Consider the following 22,617-nt stretch of genomic DNA (forward strand, 5'->3'; position numbering starts at 1 on the left):
AATGGGGGGGTTAGGTTCCAGGGAAATTTTTTTCACCAGACAAAAAAACTATAAATCTCACACACACACACACACACACACTATAAGTTTTAAACAAATAATTTAATACTGTACACAGCAATGATGATTGTGAAGCTTGGTTGAGTGAAGTTAGAGGGTGGAAGAGGGTGGGATACTTCCCAGGGAATGCCTTACTGCTAAATGATGAGCTAGCATTCGGCCGAGCCCTCAAGGGTTAACACATTGTTGTTAATGTAGCCTCACACTCTACATGGCAGCACGAATGGAGGGAGAGGAGACAGCACGGCAGACAGAGACACACACCCTGTGTGTGGGAGAGAAAGAGAGATGTGCATTGCCCTTTAAGTATGCTGACACCATTCTAAGTACATTACCTTTAAAAAGATCAGAAAGTTGAGATAGCAGCTGCGCCAGCAAGCTCTCCCTGTCCTGAGCCCTGTCCTGTCCCCACTCTGCTCTATATGGAGAAGCGGTAAGTGGGCAGTAGGGGGAGACCATGACATTAGTCCCCGTCTTCTCCCCTCCCCTGCACAGCAAGCAGGAGGCTCCCAGGAGCAGCTCCAAGGCAGAGGGCAGGAGCAGCACATGGCAGTGGGGGGAGGCACAGCTGAACTGCCGGCAATTGATAGCCTGCTGGGCAACTGACGCACAGGGAACTCAGGGGAGCGGGGAGCTGATAAGGGAGCTGAAGGGGCGGGGGGCTGCCAGTCCACCCTGGTTCCAAGCCCCCACCAGCTAGCTGCAACAGGCTGCTCTTCCTGCAAGCAGTGGATAAAGCAGGCGGCTGCCAAACAATGTTATAAGGGAGCATTGCACAACTTTAAATGAGCATGTTCCCTAATTGATCAGCAACATAACAACGAAACAATGTTGGGACGACTTTAAGTGAGGAGTTACTGTACTTTCTCTACACCAGTCATGATTTTATAGACCTCAATAATCCATCTCCCCTTAGCCATCTCTTTTCCAAGCTGAAAAGTCACAGTTTTATTAATCTCTCCTCATACAGAAGCCGTTCCATACCCCTAATCATTTTTGTCACCCTTTTCTGAACCTTTTCCAATTCCAGTATATCTTTTTTGAGATAGGACAACCACATCTACACACAGTATTCAAGATGTGGGCGTACCATGGATTTATATAGATGGACATGATATTTTCTGTCCTATTATCTATTCCTTTCTTAATTATTCCCAGCATTCTGTTTGCTTTTTTGACTGCCATTGCACATTGAGTGGATGTTTTCAGAGAACTATCCACAATGACTCCAAGATCTCTTTCTTGAGTAGTAACAGCTAATTTAGACCCATCATTTTATATGTATAGCTGGGATTATGCTTTCCAATGTGCATTACTTTGCATTTATCAACATTAAATTTCATCTGCCATTTTGTTGCCCAGTTTTGAGAGATCCTTTTGTAGCTCTTCGCAATCTGCCTGGGTCTTAACTATCTTTAGTAATTTTGTATCATCTGCAAATTTTGCCACTTCACTGTTTACCCCTTTTTCCAGATCATTTATGGGTAAGTTGAATAGGACTGGTCCCATAACAGACTCCTGGGGGGCACCACTATTTACCTTTTGGTTGAGCTCAGGGATGACGCAGTTATACCGACTGAACTCCCGGTATAGACAGCATTATGTCGATGGGAAGGCTTCTCCCATCAACACAGCTACTGCCTCTCGGGAAGATGGAGTACCTATGCCAATGGGAGAAGCTCTCCCGTCATTGCAGGTAACGTCTTCACTAAGTGCTACAGTGGCACAGCTGCCCAGGACTGTAAGTATGGATAGTCCTAGATGTCTGACCCTGAATTTGGGTGCACTAAAATGCATGTTGTTCAAGTGAGCCCAGCTTATCATGAGATCCAGATCATTCTGTGGAACTGATGAGTTAGCCATTATTTATCACTGGACTTTGATTGAATGGGATTTTTTGCCTATTTACTACCCAAGTAACTCAAAAAACAGTAGAATTAATGTGTTTGCTAGTATTCAGTAGGTAGAGAGAACTGCTGAAATATTACTTTCATTCTGATGCTGATGATCATAATGCTGCTGCTTCTTATACCTAAAAAGAGTTTAGTTTCACATTCTTTTGCCTTAGACTCCCTCTAACCTCTGCAAATATCAATGGAAAGACTTCCACTGCCTTTACTGGAGTTTGGATCAGGTCTTTAGTTGCCATTAGTCTACTCCTTCAGTTAATTAGGCAAAAAGTCAAACAATGTTTGACATTTTGCCTAAAAATATATATATATATCTAATATAGATCTGCATTAGTAGGAGCATTGCCAGCAGATGGAGGGAGGCACTGGTGAGGCCATATCTGGAGTACTGTGTCCAGTTTTGGGCCCCCACTACAGAAAGGATGTGGACAAATTGGAGAGAATCCAGCGGAGGGCAACAAAAATGATCAGGGGACTGGAACACATGACTTACGAGGAGAGGCTGAGGGAACTGGGCTTGTTTAGTCTGCAGAAGAGAAGGGTGAGGGGGGATTTGATAACAGCCTTCAACTACCTGAAGGGAGTTCCAAAGAGGATGGAGCTCAGCTGTTCTTAGTGGTAGCAGATGACAGAACAAGGAGCAATGGTCTCAAGTTGCAGTGGGGGAGGTCTAGGTTGGATATTAGGAAACATTATTTCACTAGGAGAGTGGTGAAGCACTGGAATGGATTACCTAGGGAGGTGGTGGAATCTCCATCCTTAGAGGTTTTTAAGGCCCGTCTTGACAAAGCCCTGGCTGGGATGATTTAGTTGGTGTTGGTCTTGCTTTGAGCAGGGGGGTTGGACTGGACGACCTCCTGAGGTCTCTTCTAACCCTAATCTTCTATGAAAAAGGCATGACTGGTATAACCAAAATTGAAATAAAGATAAATACAACACAGCTGCCTAATATATTGTACCTAATCCTGATTTATTTTTTTTGCCAGGAGCTTCAATTTTATTGATCTAAAAATCATTTTCAAAAGTGACTCAGTCACTTAGGAATTTAGATTCTATTTAATTCCATTTTCAAATATGTATAGCTCCTAAGTCACTTAAGAGCCTTTAAATTTTTACCTTATCTCTATTTTTTAAAATATATATTAAATACTAAAGTTACAAGCAAACAAAAAGTAACACCAGATGAACACTTAAAAACAACCAAAGCATGGAAATGGTTCTAAAACCTACTTGTGACACCCTGGTACCACCTTATTCACCATAATAGTCCTGCCTATGCAATTTCTACATTGGATTAGCTCTAATTAGGGCTATGCTTGAAAGATCATGTGGAAAGCATGTGCAAGATGCAACTGCCCACCTACTAAGGTGTACTGGAAAACTAAACATATTACACCAGTTCCCCAAGAACAGTAGTGGCTTCCCTTTTCACATGCAGGTACAATTCAAAGCATAAACACTGATCTATAAAAACATATGTGATAAATGAATGGGGGGGGAATAGCCCACATTTATGAACACCCAGCCAGCCAGTTAGCTGTAAAATCCCTCTTTGTGTCTGTTCTCGGATTCCTTTACCTGTAAAGTGTTAACAAACCCACAGGTAAAAGAAAAGGAGTGGGCACTTGACCAAAAGAGTAAATGGGAAGGCTAGAACTTTTAAATTTCGTAAAGAGGCTGGAGGGACAGAGCAGCTTTAAACCAGTTATGATCATAAATATCAGATTATACCTAGAACTACTTATCTGAACCTCCAAATGTGTAAGTAGATCAGAATGTTTAGCTAGACTCGATCAGGTTGATTTTTGTTTATTTTTCAAAGCTTGTGGATCTCCTCTGTGCTAACCCCAGGTCTTTTGTTTGCTTGTAACCTTTAAGCTGAACCCTCAAGAAAGCTATTTCGGGGGCTTAATTTTTGTAATTGTTTCTTTTAAACTCTAGCAAAAAGCCTAAGTTCCAGATGGATTGTTTTCCTTTTTGTTTTTAATAAAATTTGCCTTTTTTAAGAACAGGATTTGTGTCCTAAGGGGTTTGTGCATGTTGTTTGATTAGCTGATTGCCACAGCTAATTTCCTTTGTTTTCTTTCTCAGCTCTTTCCCGGCGTGGGGGTGAAAGGGCTTGAGGGTACCCCTCAGGGAGGAATTCCCAAGTGCACCCTTGTGTTCAAAGGGTGTTTTTTTTTCATTTGGGTGGTGGCAGCATTTACCAAGCCAAGGTCAGAGAAAAGTTGTAACCTTCGGAGTTTAATACAAGCCTGGAGCGGCAAGTATTAATTTTTAAAATCCTTGCGGGCCCCCACTTCCTGCACTTGGAGTAACAGAGTGGGGATTCAGCCTTGACTGTATGAGATATTGCCTCTCCCTCCCACTTATGTCCTGCACAAGTCGACATCAGCTGTAACACTTGAGGTAACTGTCCTCCCCTGAAGCAGTCTCGGGGAAGCAAATTCCCATTGGAAGGCCATTGACTCTGGAATTCACTCCCTTTACTTGCCCAGCAAAACCCAAATTGATTCTCCTTCAGGCTAGTACAAAGCCAATCTCTTTTCAAAGCATTTTGATAAATGAAAGTTGGTGAGGATAGTGAGATTTTTTCTAGGGAATGTCATTGTTAACTTCTGCCTCGAAAGAATAAAAAAATTCTCTCAAAGTTTTATTATATTTTGGAAATGTATTCCATGACATGTGAAAGGAGTGTATTTCACTATAGAAATCTAAAAATAATTAAGCATTTTCCTATATATTTACACTATAAATGTAGATCAGTGTAGTTTGAATTCATAATTAGCCAGTCCAATAGGAACAAAACTCTGGGTGACAAACTGTGTTGGCCAACAAGACCAGCTTTAAAACATTCATTTAAATTATTGTTTCCATCTATATTTAATTAAAGCTCAGCGTACCACCATGGATGCATGATGCTTGGGTGCCTGTTATTTAACCTCAGCCTCTGGCATCAGTCCACACAACTTTAATATTCACCTTTGAAAGCAAAAAGAAAAGGAGTACCGGTGGCACCTTAGAGACTAACAAATTTATTAGAGCATAAGCTTTCGTGAGCTACAGCTCACTTCATCGTGGACATAAATCAGACGTCAAGAATTATAACATTCAAAAACCAGTTGGAGAACACTTCAATCTCTCTGGTCACTCGATCACAGATCTTAGAGTGGCTATACTTCAACAAAAAAGCTTCAAAAACAGACTCCAACGAGAGACTGTTGAATTGGAATTAATTTGCAAACTGGATACAATTAACTTAGGCTTGAATAGAGACTGGGAATGGATGAGTCATTACACAAAGTAAAACTATTTCCCCATGGTATTTCTCCCTCCCACCCCACCCCCCACTGTTCCTCTGATATTCTTGTTAACTGCTGGAATTAGCCTACCTTGCTTGTCACCATGAAAGGTTTTCCTCCTTTCCCCCCCCTGCTGCTGGTGATGGCTTATCTTAAGTGATCACTCTCCTTACAGTGTGTATGATAAACCCATTGTTTCATGTTCTCTGTGTGTGTGTATATAAATCTCTCCTCTGTTTTTTCCACCAAATGCATCCGATGAAGTGAGCTGTAGCTCACGAAAGCTTATGCTCTAATAAATTTGTTAGTCTCTAAGGTGCCACCGGTACTCCTTTTCTTTTTGCGAATACAGACTAACACGGCTGCTACTCTGAAACCTTTGAAAGCGTATCCCAAAATAAATTATTCACCTACTGAGAAAGCATCTGAACTTACTGTGCAACATACAACCATATTTTCTTTTTGCGAATACAGACTAACACGGCTGCTACTCTGAATACAACCATAGTATGCAAAAGTCTTGAAAATATAGAATGGTATTTTTTGTTTTAAATAATATATCATATAGTTTATTACACATTCATATGAATGTATAAAGGGTTTGAAATTCATAGATCATTTCTCAATCACTATCCATAAAACACTGCAACTAAGAACTTTCTATAGCCTAGTCTTTGTAATGACACAGTAGTGTGCTTTGATAAGTTTTTTAGGTTAATGGCTTTAGTGTTAATTTTCCTGTATCAGATCTACCATCTATGACTAAGCTCCTGAAGTGCTACCAATGTGTGTTTGTATATCTCTTTTTCTTCTTTCCCCATTCAGCTCTTTGCCCCTCCTGCTGATGCCTTCCCTCTCAAACCCCTGGTCAGTTCCATCTCTTACCCACCCTTTCCTCTCCTGTTCCAGATAAATTTAGCTCTCCACCCCCCCCCCCCCCCGCTGTTACATTCCTTACTGCTCATCCGTTCTCAGCCCGCTGCAATTCTCTTCCTAGCTTCTTGAGAACTTATGTTCAGTTACTCATACATTATAACCCCTAAATCATTTTCAAAGTCACTGCTTTCCAAGCTAGAGTCCCCCATTATATAGGCATGGCCTGCATTCCTTGTTTCTAGATGTATAACTTTGCATTTGGCTATAATAAAGCACATTTTGTTTGAACAGGCAAAGCTTACCAATGTTCCAGATCACTCTGTATGATTTCCCTCTCTTCTCCATTATTTATCATTTCACCAGTTTTTGCTGTTATAATTTGTGAATGATGTAGTGATTTTATGTTTACTTCCAGATCATCGATGAAAATGTTGAATAGCATCAGGCCTAGTACCACTCCTTGCATAACCCCATTAGAAACAGCTCCATTCAAAAATGATTCCCCATTGACAACTATTTTTTGAGATCTGTTAGTTAGATCTGTTCTTAATCATTTTAACAGGTGCTGTACTGATATAATACTAATTTTTAAATCAAGGTTCACATGGTACTGAGTCAAACACCTTACAAAAGTTTACATACACACACACATATATATATATATACACACACATACATATACATATATACATATATATATATACACACACACACACACATATATATATGGATATCTATACATCTTCGGTTACCTGTATAAAAAATTGAAATCAAGTTTGTTTAAAAGACCTATTTTCCATAAAACCATGTTGATTGGCATTAATTGTATTCCTATACTATAGTTCTTATGACCTGAATCCCATATCAACTTTTTCCAGTATTTTGCCCAGGATCGAGGTCAGGTTTACCAGCCTGTAGTTATCTTGGTTATCCAGCTTGTCCTTTTTGAATATTGGCACAACACTCTCTTCTAGTCTTTTAAAATTTCCCCAATATTCTAATTTTTAATAAATCTTATGATTGGTCCAGAAATCTCTTCAGACAACTCTTTTAGGACTCTTGGGTGCAAGTTATCTTGGCCTGCTGATTTTAAAATTTTTATCCCATGTTGATGTTGTCTAACATCCTCCTCAGTTAGTAATAGCCTGGAACGTACTTTAATACCCTCAAATAATGAGTTCATCATCTTGCTTCTTTACACATACAGAACAGAAATATTTACTGAACACTTCTGCTTTTTCTGCTTCATTATTAACAGTTTTACCATCTCTATCTAGTAATGGGCCCATACCATTGCTAGAATTTCTTTTGTTCCTGATACATTTTTTAAAATCCTTCTTCTTGTCTTTAGCCCTGCCAGCCTTGGATTTTCCCTGATGTCTTTAGCTTCCCTTATCAATTTTCTGAACTTCATAACTTCTAATTTATATCAATTGCTATCTATTTGCCCATTTTTCTATTTTTATATAATGCTTTTTAATTGGTGCCTTAACTTCACTGAAATAGGATGGGCTTTTAGCCAAAGTTGTCATTTTCCTTCATTGTAGAATCATGGATTTTTGATCATCTAATATATTTTTCTTTAAATAGTCCCAATTTTCAGTCTAATTTTTTTCTCCCAAACAATGTCACTCAATTTTCTTGAGCATTGGGAAATTAGCCCCTTTGAAGCACCAGGCATATACATTTTTGGTTGCAATTGCCCTCTGTTTGCCATGTTAAATCATCTTCCTTCATATGGCAACAGTGGAACAGTGAAAGAAACAGCGTGACTACAGTTGGATCTTAAGGTCTCTTATCCAGACGAAAGCACAAGGAGTAGCTATGTGAATGGCTGTGGCGCCTCCAGCATGAGTATAGATTGGGCAATTGTCCGTGATGTGTCCAACAGCTTGTACCACGCCACAGTTGCAGTTCAGCGATTTCCTCACTTTCTATCCATGGGGTAAGTATGCTCATCTTCCATGTTAGATGTGGATATGGTTTAGAGCTGTCCGTATGCACCGTGGGAAGGAGAAGCCTGGCACTTCCACAGTTGGGTCGTCAATTAGATTTTTGTTTGGCATGTCGGTAGCTGGCCAGACTTCAGACCATTTTCTGCAAAATGTCCTTATTTTCCACAAAGAGGGCTGTGCACAAGATCAGAAGGGTTTTCTTGATTTTAGTTGGTGGTGAGAGTGATGCTCCAGATCATGGGGGACCGCTACTCTGATATTTGCTATGATCTTCCCTAACTGTCACAGCCTCTCAGAGATTTGCTGGTGCAACGTTAGCCAGTACCAATAGCCATGGAACTGGTATTGATATGAGGGTTCCACTAATTATGCAAAGAGCTGTGTTAATTTCAGTATCCACTAAAATGGTGTGTGGACTTCCACTCCAAAACAGGTGCACACTGTTCCACTATGGAATGAACTAGGGCTAGTGTCCATGTTCAGAGTATGCATTTAACATGCCTTGAAATAGATTTCTAGTGTTTGTAGGACCTGTTCTAGAATCTTTTCTGAGGTTTCAAATGAGGAAGTCTGAGAAGCCAGCACAATGTCATCCTAGTACATGAACTTTCGGGAGGATGTTGGTGGAATAATTGCTGATAGATAGTCGAAAAGTGCTAGAACTAAAACAGACTCTTGCAGGAGTCCGTTTTTCAGTCTTTGCAGGCTGCTGATAGCATCACCAAGATACACGGTGAATCTGAGATTGTTCAGCATTTCAATGATGAGCCTAATTCTAGGGTAACAGAGCATGGCTATTGCAAGTTTCAGTAGAAGTCTTTTCTGCCATACTGTATTGTATGTGCAAAAAGAAAAGGAGTACTTGTGGCACCTTAGAGACTAACAAATTTATTTGAGCATAAGCTTTCGTGAGCTACAGTTCACTTCATCGGATGCATTCAGTGGAAAAACACTGAATGCATCCGATGAAGTGAGCTGTAGCTCACGAAAGCTTATGCTCAAATAAATTTGTTAGTCTCTAAGGTGCCACAAGTACTCCTTTTCTTTTTGCGAATACAGACTAACACGGCTGCTACTCTGAAACCTATATTGTATGTGGAATTAAGATTGATAAATATTGTTGCTGTTTTAAATTGGCATTGGTAGCCAGCCTCTCTATAGCTGGTCAACACAAGGATTTGGTTACAACAGTTTCTGCCTATTATGAAACCAGCTTGTTCTTTGGGGGACCAGTTCCTCCACCAATGGCTTCATTCTGCAAAGCAGAAGCTGCTCCAATAGCTTATAGCAGCCACTAGGAAGCACTATAGGTCAATAACTTTTTGCATTAGTTGCCTCTTTTCCTGGTTTGAGAACAGCTATAATTTTTGCTCCTTTCCATTCTTTTGCTGTTCTCCCTGAGGAGTAGATGTTGGTAGAGAGAGCAGCTAGCCATTTTCTCATTATTTGGCCCAAATGCTTTACGACCACAGGGAATACGTCATCGAGACCTGCTGCTTTTCCAGGCTTTATTTGAGTGAGGCCACTGTCCACCTCCTCCACTGAATTGGGCACAGAAAATTGGGAAAATGTTTGGCATCATTTGAGGGCATTATAGAGTTCTTTACTGACTTTACGGTGCTTTTGTCAATTGAGTTGGCAATTAGTTGCCACGCTATGACATCTGGATTCACCTGCGGAGATTTATAGATTGCAGGCGTCACTCCACCAAGGGCATGGAGGAGACACCAGACTTTCAACTTGACTTTGTGAGGTCAAGGGCCTCCAAAGTGTCGCACTATCTTTGCATTCTTGATGAGTCCAAAGAATGGAACAAAGCTTTTGCGGTATCTGGTTGTCCATTTGCTGTATATGCCACAGGAGTTCTTCAATCTCTAGTGTCCAGCAGGGAGTGAAAGCCTTTCTGTATCCCCTGGGAATACTGACTTTGACAGCTGTAATAAGGCTAACCAAGTGATGATAATTGGCAAGGGTCAGAGGGATCCACATCACAGATTTCTCTGTTATACTGCTTTCCGAAAGTTCCACACTGAGGCTTCAGGATGGAGCAAAATAGCGGGATTTGGAGATTGACCTTTATCACAATGGGTGTGTGTAGTCTGTTGGGATAGTCATTGAGACTGGAACCTCAAGGTACACATGTACTTATTTCCTTTGATTGCACATGTGTAGAGTCTCTGATGACAGAGTTGCCATTATCATCCTGCGACAAAGCAAAGGTCAGGCATATAGCATAGGGGGGAGGGATGATAACCTGCTACAGGAGTAAGCACAACTAATGTAAAATTGGTGACAGAATGTCCTGAAATGCCTCCTAGCCATGGAAAAAGCCATGGAAAACAGCCCCTTCTAAGTCAAACCGGAAGCCAACCCTTCACTGCATATAATGCAGTTAAACATTGAGGGTTTATCCAGCGCAAAATGCGACTACCTCACAAAGATCCTACAAACAGATGAAATTGACATCTTTCACTTCAAGAAACACACATCGAGTGAGAAAGCCACCAGAGAGATCAATGGATACATCCTTGTCTCAGCAGTCAACCCATGTCAAAGATGACTTGAAGAACACTATTCAGGTCCTCCCAAACATGTCTCTTAATTCCATCACCACCAAGGTCAGAGACTTGACTGTAGTGAATGTCTGTAAACTCCCATTAATGAACTGTCCCTCTACAGTTTGGCCACCTGCAAGCCACCCCGCCATATATGTTGGCAACTTCAATAGCTACCACAGTTTGTAGGGTTATGACTCCAACGATTTCACAGAAGAAAAATTGTCATCATGGGCAGCAACAAAAGACTTTTGCCTGCTCTATCACACTAAGAAGTGTGGCACATTTAGGTAAGCATTCTGGTAAAAATGCCATATTAAATGTAATCAGCTTATGATCACTGTTCCCTGAGCAATCAATAGCTTCTAGTCCCATGATTAATTCATCTTATCCATCATACAAAATCCAAAATAGAATTACCTCATGTAGGGTGCAATACCTTTTGTTAGAAAATCCATCACCCATATTTTTAGAAACCAATTATGTTTTACCATTGGCTGCATTAAACCTCCATAATATGTTTGCTAAATGGAAGTCCCCACCCATAACATCACGTTTACTTTCTATACATTAAAGGTAGGTGTTGGAGTAATGGATCCTGTTCTCTGTTTTGATTTGGTGGTTGTAACACGCACCCGCTAGTACCCCCTGCTGGGCTTTATAGATAGCACTTTGCTTCACATGCATTCAGGATCTGTATTTCTGAATTAGCAGTAATTCTAAAAGAAGGTAATGGATCTTTAATGTCAGGTGCCACCCAATTCCACCCTCCCCTTTTTCCTATTCTATCCTTCCTGAACATATTCTAACCAGTGATTTTAACATTCCAGTCATGCAAATCGTTCCACCAAGTTTCAGTAACACCAACTATATCAAATTTCTTTTCATCAGTGAGACATTCCAATTCTTCTTGCATGTTACCCAGACTCCAGGTATTGGTATATTAAATGGAAAAAAACTTAGTTAATGCAGAGTTAAAAAGTTGCCTAGTGAAGACAGTTCATGCCCTTCCAAAAATCAAGTTCGGCAAAACCAGTAAATACAAAGTTAACGTAAATGCCCATGCAACCTTAGCTCTGCCCCTGCCTCCCCGGAACTGGCAAGAGCCACTGGGAATATACTGCATATACTCTGCATATACTCCAGCTGCTTTCAGTGTTTTAGATACAGCTGTATTGAACGTTGGAGTCAGTAGATGGGGCAAGTTGGCATAGGTGTGTTTGTGATATGAGGAGACCTGGGGAGTAGTTTGAGAAGTGTCACAGAGCTATGACTGTGATATGAAGAAATCTGGGTCTGAGATTCTCCATGTGTGCAATCAAAGGAAATAGGTACATGTGTACCTTGAAGTTTCAGTCTGCAACATTTAATACAGAATTGTGTAGGTTGTGTCAGTAGCAGGGCATGGAGTCTTCTTGCCAGAGTACTGTCAGTAGAGAGGTGGCTTATAAGAGCAGTCTCTGGATTTAATGACTGGTAGGGAAAAGATGGCATCCTGGGTGCAAGTGTGAAGGGGTTGTAAAAAGTGTGATATTCTGTCAGAGGAGTAGGATCAGTGTTTGAGCATAGTGCAGGTACAAGAAGCGCCTGTCCATTACATTGAAAGGCAGAGTGCAAGTATCTGCATTATAGATGGTTTAGGGCACCTTGCACAGAAGGCAGAGTTAAGGTTACATGGGCATTTACCTTAACTTGGTATTTCCTGGTTTTCAGAGGTTTGAGTTTTGCTGAACTTGATGTTTTGGAAGGTCATGAGTGGTCACCAGGCAACCTTAACTCTGTGTTAACTTAGTTTTTTGCCAATTAATTTCCTATCTTTTCAAAACAGAAAAAGAAATGTTTGTTGGTAGAGTTAGTGGCCACTTAGGCACTTTTAGTTCTCACCTACGTTTGTAGCTGATATGCTACTGTGGCTAGGTAATCAAAATACCTAGCTTTTATATAGTTAGGCTGGGCAGGATTCTATTTTGTAAAAAAAAATCGACAGATGTCAGTAAACATCTATTTCAGTTGACACAAAAAAAATAAAATGAAAAAAATCCTCGGGAAACAGTTAGCTTGAGTGCAGCCTCCCCCTTGCACCTGCAGGGATTGGGTGTCATTGGCTCTTTTGCAGGACAGTTTTCTGTGGCCCTGCTGCCATGGTCTTGCTCCCTCACTAGCTGGGATTACGAAGGCCCCATGAGGACAACACCCTTCCCCGCACCTTGCGCCTGCAAGGACCAGGTGTCACCAGCCCTGTGCCAGCACAGGAAACCCTCTGCAGCCTGCTGTCACAGGTGTGAGAATGGGGTCATGACAGAAGGCCTGCAGAGAGCTACCTGCAGGGCTGTGGGGCTAGTGACACTTGATCAGACAGCTGCAGCGGCACAGGAGCTAGCAAACAGAGCTCTAAACAGGGGAGTTTGAGTGGGAGTTCTGTTGGAGGAGACGGTAGTTGTACTTGGTTTTGTATTTTTAGTATTTGTGTGTGTGTGTGTAGGGGCTTTGTACTGGGAGAGCAGCTGAGCCCTGATTAGGGGGTGGGGCTTCTGACTAGAGGTCCTATAAAGGTAGCCAGCCAGTCAGGCAGCGGCACAGGAGCTAGCAAACAGAGCTCTGAACAGGGGAGTTTGAAAGGGGAGTTTGTATTGTGGTGCTTGTTTGGGGTTTGCTTTTGCTGGGGGGAGGAGGAGTGGTCTTTTTGGTGTGGCTTGTGTTTCCCAGATTAACAGGATTTAGGTGGGAATGAGATGACAGATACAGAGGCAGCTGTGGGAGTGACTCCTGTAGTGGAAGACACATTGAGGATGACTGGATGTGGAAGCTGTGGTATGTACATGATCCTGGAGGGGGGAACTGGTAAGAGTTTTTTCTGCATGAAATGCCGTCTGATAGAGCTGATGGAGGAAAAGATCCGAGGTTTGGAGATGCAGGTGGAAAGTCTCGTTGAGTTTAGGAAGGGGTTTGAGCAGATGATGGAGCAAAGATATGAGGTATCTGAAGGGAAAAGCTCAGACTCGCAGATGGAAGCAGGGCTGGGGAATTTTGAGGGGAGACTGGGTGAGGAAAGTGTTCAGTGGAAGCATGTGACTAAAAGAACCAGGCAGAGGAAAAGACGGGCTAGTGAAGGAGAAATAGATCTTAGGAATAGCTTTGCAGAGTTGGAAAATGAAGAAGGGGCTCAGCAGGTACTTGTTGAAGGTGGAAGGGTAAGGAAGAAGAGAAGAGAGGCTAGTCCTATAGGAAAAGGGGAAGAGTAAGGGAGACTACACCAAATATGAGCCCCAGGAGGATACAGGATGGGTTGAAGAAGATTATAAGGGAAAATAGGAATGGAAAGAACTTGCAGCCAGAGGGAACAGGGGAGAGACTGGAGAATAGCACCGTCACCAGGAAAAGGCAGGTCTATGTGATCGGGGACTCTTTAAGAGAGAGAAGAATAGACAGGCCTGTAACTAGAGCTGATCCTGAGAATAGAAGGGTGTGCTGTCTTCCGTGTGCTAAGATCCGGGATGTAGACCTGAGGTTGAAAAGGATCCTAAAGGGAGCGGGAAAGAATCCCCTAATTATCCTTCATGTGGGAACAAATGATACGGCTAGATTCTCGCTGGAAAGTATTAAGGGAGACTATGCTAGGCTGGGGAAGACGCTTAAGGAAATTGAGGCTCAGGTGATCTTTAGTGGGATCCTTCCTGTTCCTAGAGAAGGGCAACAAAGGTGTGACAAGATTATGACTGTCAACAGATGGCTTAGGCAGTGGTGCTATAAGGAGGGCTTTGGGATGTACGGCCACTGGGAGGCATTCACGGACAGAGGACAGTTCTCTGGGGATGGACTTCATCTGAGTAGGGAAGGAAATAGACTTTTAGGATCGAGGCTGGCACAACTGATAAAGAGAGCTTTAAACTAGGAATTAGGGGGAGATGGATGGGAGATGTCCAGAAAATCTCCATGCCAGATTTTAGCATTGAGAGGGAAGACGACGAAGTAAGAAAGGATACCGCCGTGGGTAGGAGAATGTATATAAGGAGCGAGGGCGGTGTGGATACTAGTCTAATAGGTTATACTGGCTGTAGAATGACTGTGCCTAATAGGGTACAAAATGTGAGCGAGGCCAAACAGCAAAAATTAAGATGTTTGTACACCAATGCGAGGAGCCTAGGTAACAAAATGGAGGAACTAGAGCTACTGGCGCAGGAAGTGAAACCAGATATTATAGGGATAACAGAAACATGGTGGAATAGTAGTCATGACTGGACTACAGGTATTGAAGGGTATGTGCTCTTTAGGAAAGACAGAAACAAAGGTAAAGAGGGTGGAGTAGCATTGTATATCAATGATGAGGTAGAATGTAAAGAAATAAGAAGCGATGCAATGGATAAGACAGAGTCCATCTGGGCAAAAATTACATTGGGGAAGAAAACTAGTAAAGCCTCTCCTACGATAGTGCTTGGGGTGTGCTATAGACCTCCGGGATCTAATTTGGATATGGAAAGAGCCCTTTTTAATGTCTTTAATAAAGTAAATACTAATGGAAACTGCATGATCATGGGAGACTAACTTCCCAGATATAGACTGGAGGACCAGTGCTAGTAATAATAATAGGGCTCAGATTTTCCTAGATGCGACAGCTGATGGATTCCTTCATCAAGTAGTTGCTGAACCGACTAGAGGGGATGCCATTTTAGATTTAATTTTGGTGAGTAGCGAGGACCTCATAGAAGAAATGGTTGTAGGGGACAATCTTGGTTCAAGTGATCATGAGCTAATTCAGTTCAAACTAAATGGAAGGATTAACAAAAATAAATCTGCAACTAGGGTTTTTGATTTCAAAAGGGCTGACTTTCAAAAATTAAGGAAATTAGTTAGGGAAGTGGATTGGACTGAAGAACTTATGGATCTAAAGGTAGAGGAGGCCTGGGATTACTTTAAATCAAAACTGCAGAAGCTATCAGAACCCTGTATCCCAAGAAAGGGGAAAAAATTCATAGGAAGGAGTTGTAAACCAAGCTGGATGAGCAAGCATCTTAGAGAGGTGATTAAGAAGAAGCAGAAAGCATACAGGGAGTGGAAGATGGGAGGGATCAGCAAGGAAAGCTACCTAATTGAGGTCAGAACATGTAGGGATAAAGTGAGACAGGCTAAAAGTCGAGCGGAGTTGGACCTTGCAAAGGGAATTAAAACCAATAGTAAAAGGTTCTATAGCCATATAAATAAGAAGAAAACTAAGAAAGAAGTGGGGCCGCTTAACACTGAGGATGGAGTGGGGATTAAAGATAATCTAGGCATGGCCCAATATCTAAACAAATACTTTGCCTCAGTCTTTAATAAGGCTAAAGAAGATCTTGGGGATAATGGTAGCATGACAAATGGGAATGAGGATATAGAGGTAGATATTACCATATCTGAGGTAGAAGCAAAACTGAAACAGCTTAATGGGACTAAATCGGGGGGCCCAGATAATCTTCATCCAAGAATATTAAAGGAATTGGCACCTGAAATTGCAAGCCCATTAGCAAGAATTTTTAATGAATCTGTAAACTCAGGAGTAGTACCGAATGATTGGAGAATTGCTAATATAGTTCCTATTTTTAAGAAAGGAAAAAAAAGTGATCCAGGTAACTACAGGCCAGTTAGTTTGACATCTGAGTATGCAAGGTCCTGGAAAAAATTTTGAAGGAGAAATTAGTTAAGGACATTGAAGTCAATGGTAAATGGGACAAAATACAACATGGTTTTACAAAAGGTAGATTGTGCCAAACCAACCTAATCTCCTTTTTTGAAAAAGTAACAGATTTTTTAGATAAAGGAAATGCAGTGGATCTAATTTACCTAGATTTCAGTAAGGCATTTGATACCATGCCACATGGGGAATTATTAGTTAAATTGGAGAAGATGGGGATCAATATGAACATCAAAAGGTGGATAAGGAATTGGTTGAAGGGGAGACTGCAACGGGTCCTACTGAAAGGTGAACTGTCAGGTTGGAGGGAGGTTACCAGTGGAGTTCCTCAGGGATCGGTTTTGGGACCAATCTTTTTTAATCTTTTTATTACTGACCTTGGCACAAAAAGTGGGAGTGTGCTAATAAAGTTTGTAGATGATACAAAGCTGGGAGGTATTGCCAATTCGGAGAAGGATCGGGATATTATACAGGAGGATCTGGATGACCTTGTAAACTGGAGTAATAGTAATAGGACGAAATTTAATAGTGAGAAGTGTAAGGTTATGCATTTAGGGATTAATAACAAGAATTTTAGTTATAAGTTGGGGACGCATCAATTAGAAGTAACGGAGGAGGAGAAGGACCTTGGAGTATTGGTTGATCATAGGATGACTATGAGCTGCCAATGTGATATGGCTGTGAAAAAAGCTAATGCAGTTTTGGGATGCATCAGGAGAGGCATTTCCAGTAGGGATAAGGAGGTTTCAGTACCGTTATACAAGGCACTGGTGAGACCTCACCTAGAATACTGTGTGCAGTTCTGGTCTCCCATGTTTAAAAAGGATGAATTCAAACTAGAGCAGGTACAGAGAAGGGCTACTAGGATGATCCGAGGAATGGAAAACTTGTCTTATGAAAGGAGACTTAAGGAGCTTGGCTTGTTTAGCCTAAGTAAAAGAAGGTTGAGGGGAGATATGATTGCTCTCTATAAATATATCAGAGGGATAAATACAGAAGAGAGAGAGGAATTATTTAAGCTCAGCACCAATGTGGACACAAGAACAAATGGGTATAAACTGGCCACCAGGAAGTTTAGACTTGAAATCAGACGAAGGTTTTTAACCATCAGAGGAGTGAAGTTTTGGAATAACCTTCCAAGGGAAGCAGTGGGGGCAAAAGATCTATCTGGTTTTAAGATTCTACTTGATAAGTTTATGGAGGAGATGGGATAATGGGATTTTGGTAATTAATTGATCTTTAAATATTCAGGGTAAATAGGCCAAATCCCCTGAGATGGGATATTAGATGGATGGGATCTGAGTTACTATAGAAAATTCTTTCCTGGGTATCTGGCTGGTGAATCTTGCCCATATGCTCAGGGTTTAGCTGATTGCCATATTTGGGGTCGGGAAGGAATTTTCCTCCAGGGCAAATTGGAGAGGCCCTGGAGGTTTTTCGCCTTCCTCTGTAGCATGGGGCATGGTTGACTTGAGGGAGGCTTCTCTGCTCCTTGAAGTCTTTGAACCATGATTTAAGGACTTCAATAGCTCAGACATGAGTGAGGTTTTTCATAGGAGTGGGTGGGTGAGATTCTGTGGCCTGCGCTGTGCAGGAGGTCGGACTAGATGATCAGAATGGTCCCTTCTGACCTTAGTATCTATGAATCTATGAATCCCTGCAGGGGTAAAGTGCGGGGAAGGCTGTGGTCCTTACAGGGCAGAGCAGAGATCCTTGGGCCAGGACTGCAAGTAGGAGGATTAACCAATCAATATTAATTGTCAAAACTGAAAAAAAAAATCCAAATCTTGATTTTAAAATGGTCAGTGATCCACCACCACCCTTAGTAAATTGTCCCACTGGTTAATTACCCTCACTGACAAAATTTATGCCTTATTTCCTGTCTGAATTTGCCTGACTTCAACTTCCAGCCATTGGATCATGGTGTACCTTTCTCTGCTAAACTGAAGAGCCCACCATTAAATATTTGCTCTCCATATACATACATTAGAAAACATGCGTTGTAGTGATAAGTTAAATAGCGTGAGCTCTTTGAGTCTATCACTACAACGCATGTTTTCTAATGTATGTATATGTACATATATAGACTGTAATCAAATTACCCCTTAACCTTCTCTTTGTTAAGCTAAATAGAGCAAGCTCCTTCAATCTATCACAATGCATATTTTCTAATCTTTTAGCATTCTTTTTACTCTTCTCTGAACTCTCCAATTTATCAACATAATTCTTGAATTGTTGGCACTAGAACTGGACACACTATTCCAGCAGCGGTTGCACCAGTGCCAAATAAAGAGGTAAAATAACCTCTTCTCTTCGACTTGAGATTCCCCTATTTATGCATCCCAAGATTGCATCACCTCTTTTGCCCTCAGCATTACATCAGGAACTAATGTTCAGTTGATTAACCAGCATGACTCCCAAATCTTTTTCAGAGTTGCTGCTTCCCAAGATAGAATCCCCATCCTGTAAGTATGGCCTACATTTTTGGTTTCCAGATGTATTCCTTTACTTCTAGCCATATTAAAAACACATTGTTTGCTTGTGCCCAGTTTACCAAGCAATCCAGATCACTCTAAATCAGTGACCTGCACTCTTTATTATTTACCACTCTCAAGGTTCCTTCCCCACTCTGAACTCTAGGGTACAGATGTGGGGACCTGCATGAAAACCTCCTAAGCTTACTTTTACCAACCTAGGTTAAAACTTCCCCAAGGTACAAACTATTTTACCCTTTGCCCTTGGACTTCCACTGCCACCACCAAACGTTCGACTGGGTTTACTGGGAAAACATTGTTTTGGAACGTCTCTCCCCCCAAAATCCTCACCAAAACCTTGCACCCCCCTGCCTGGGAAAGGCTTGATAAAAATCCTCACCAATTTGCATAGGTGAACACAGACCCAAACCATTGGATCTTAAGAACAATGAAAAAAACATTCAATTTCTTACAAGAAGAATTTGAATATAAGAAAAGGTAAAAACAATCACCTCTGTAAAATCAGGATGGTAAATACCTTACAGGGTAATTAGATTCAAAACATAGAGAATCCCTCTAGGCAAAACCTTAAGTTACAAGAAAGACACGAATATTCATTCTATTCAGCACAGTCTAATTTCTCAGCCATTTAAAGAAATCATAATCTAATGCATATCTAGCTAGATTACTTACTAAGTTCTAAGACTCCATTCCCGTTCTGTCCCCGGCAAAAGCATCACACAGACAGACCCTTTGTTTCTCCCTCCCTCCAGCTTTGAAAATATCTTGTCTCCTCATTGGTCATTGTGGTCAGGTGCCAGCGAGGTTCTCCTAGCTTCTTAACCCTTTACAGGTGAAAGGACTTTTCCTCTGGGCAGGAGGGATTTTAAAGGTGTTTACCCTTCCCTTTATATTTATGACAACCACTCCCCCAATTTGTGTGTTGTCTGCAAACTTTATCAGTGATGATTTTAGGGTTTTCTTCCAGATCACTGACAAAAATGTTAAATAGCACAGAGCCAACAAGTGATCCCTGTGGTATCTCACTAGAAACCCACCTGCTTCATGATGATTCCCCACTTACAATTATATTTTGAGTCCTATCGCTTAGGGAGTTTTTAATCCATTTAATATGTCATGTTAATTTTACATCGTTCTAATTTTTTTCATCAATATGTCATGAGGTACCAAGTCAAATGCCGTACAGAAGTCTATTATGACAACACTACTACCTTTATCAACCAAGCTTGTAGTCTCATTAAAAAAAAACGATATCAAGTTAGTTAGACAGGATCTATTTTCCATAAACTCAGGTTGATTTTACATTAATTACATTACCTTCCTTTAAAAATTTATTAATTCGGAAAGGTGTTAAGTGACCCATCCACTTCAATGAGATGTTCTCAGCTGAAAGAACACCCGATGGAGATAAATATAGCCTGAAACAATAGCTTCAATATGTGTGAACTGCTCGATTCATGTCAGTGGATGCACTCATCCCCCATACCCAGTGCTGCAGAGGCTGTTATATGTATTAAGCATGCCCATTCTGAATTCCTCATCCCAGTGACAGCAATGTATTCTTAGTGCATGCCCCCAAATTCCCCTCCCCTACTCTTCCATCCTAATCACTGTTGTGATAATTTGGTCTACAAATTTACCCTAATTGTAAATTCTACTGTTAAAAGTGAGTGTATGTTCATAAGATATCACAATAACCTATAACAACAAATGTTGATGGGAACAGCTACAAGAAAATCAGAATAAGTCCAAACAGAAAGGCCTACTGATATAACTCAAGGAAAACATTTAAATCATACTTGGTAAAAACAGAAGATATGGAACTGGAAATTAACCAAAATTGGTGTGTTAGATATTAGGCCTAATCAGTGGACAAATTAATGAGGGGATGAGCTATTTCACGCACCAGTCCCTTTTTGGATCTTTAAAGAAAGAACCTTCAGAGGGGAACCAAGAAGAATAAAAGCTATTGGAGCAAGCTTCACCACCATGACTGCCACCTCTACTGTCTCCTGGGACCAGACCTTCTTTGTCCTGATCCTGAGGGATGGCCTGACCAGACCAGAGTGGAAGCCAGATGACATCATCACTTCTACCAGCCTCAGCGGCATCCCAAATACCACTGAAGATGAAACAGGATTGAACTGTAACAGAAGCAGCCATAACAGATCTAGCCAATCTCAACTAACTTCTTCTCTTTACTCCAAAAGGAAAGTTATTACCATTGAACACTGTTAAACAAGGGTCTTTTTTCCTTTCAAACCTCTCTCCAACTAGAGGGAAATGGAACAAGAAATGTAAAATAAGGCTTTCATTTTAACAACATTTCAAATGCTTTAACCATTTTACCTTTTTAGTACCTTTTAATAAAAGGTTTAAAAGGTTTTCAATGGTATTTGCCATAATACTAAGCAGGCTAAGGTCTCTGTATACCAAACCCTGAACCTTGCTTAACACTGTTTAACATTGGACAGCGACTGGGTTATGTTAACATCTTTGGGCACCTATATTCCATCTAAATTAATGCAATATCACCCTCTCCTCCCAGCAAACATTTGCTTGTGTAATTTATTTTCTTTTCAATAAACAGTTTAAGTACCTTTTGATGTATTCAGATTACATTTTCCCACAATTAAAAAAAAAACCCTTTGATAGAGAGACACCGGAACAAGATGCCTCCTTTTTTATTTCTGCTTTCTGCTCTGAATTGGATTAGAATTCATACTGCCACGGGTGGTGCTCAGAGTCAATAACCATTACATAACATCAGAGTCACAAGGTCCTATGATGTAGAGGTAGTTTTCCAGATAACCTCTTCCTCTGCATATACTCAGTGTAATTCATCTTGCACACTGCAAGAGAAGTCTTTAACTAATAATGTTTTAATTTGATTTTCCCCACAAGGCTAGTAGATGCATGTACTCCGTTGGGGTAACTCTCAAGGATTTGAGATACTTGTGTGATGACCTCTTCCCCCTAGTTTGATCTCTATCTGTGAGCAAAAATTCACTACCAGAATCTGTTAACGTTAAGAAAAGTCTTTTTCCCCACATGGGGCCATATCTCAGGAACCAATAGCTCCAAATTTGGCTCACTGACCAAACCCCGCACCCACACAAGGGACAAAATTTGAAAGCATCCCAGTAACTGTCCAGATTTTGGAGCGCTTATGACAGTCAAGCTATAAACCGAAACTAGTCTTAAGCTTAAACTATTGTAGAGCTGCCGCTCCACTGCAGGAAGAAATTTAAGAGTTTCTTCTCTTCCCATTCTGTGTCTCATTGGATCAATTTGTTCATAACACACTGAGTTTTAATATTATCTGTAAGGTACACCATTGTCCATAATTAAAATCCACCTTCAAACATAAGGAATTGTTTTAGAAAGTCAACTTGATATACTCCTAATAGTGTGACCAAGTAAATTTCTCTTAGATTACAAATGTCAGAAAAATTAATGGCTTTATTTGTGAATAGCAGATGAGAAATCTTAAAATGTTGAACTTTGCCTTGTATTGTCACACACACTAGTTACAACATCTGGAGGAAAAAAAGAGACACACGCAGCTCTGCATGTAGAAATTAGATTCAGGATTATTGAGTTTTTTCTCCACTTGTCTCCTCCACATAAGCATACAGTCTAGAGTGATATGGGAAGGATACAGAAAAATTATGTAAAGGGAAAAAAAAAAACCTCTTCAGATTTAGATTTAAACATTTTGGTTTAAAATAAAAATAATCTCAACAATAATATTTCAAAAACCTTCTTTGAACTATTCATTACACACGAATCAACTTCC

At 40.8% G+C, this 22,617-nt stretch overlaps 1 protein-coding gene across 3 annotated transcripts in view; it reads right to left on the reverse strand.

The window, feature by feature from the left end:
* EML5 (EMAP like 5) overlaps nucleotides 1-22,617 on the reverse strand; it is a 326,380-nt gene that overhangs the window by 216,860 nt on the left and 86,903 nt on the right. The window lies entirely within an intron of this gene.

The sequence above is a fragment of the Dermochelys coriacea genome, chromosome 6 (genome assembly GCF_009764565.3).
Source record: "Dermochelys coriacea isolate rDerCor1 chromosome 6, rDerCor1.pri.v4, whole genome shotgun sequence".
Classification (NCBI taxonomy): Eukaryota; Metazoa; Chordata; order Testudines; family Dermochelyidae; genus Dermochelys; species Dermochelys coriacea.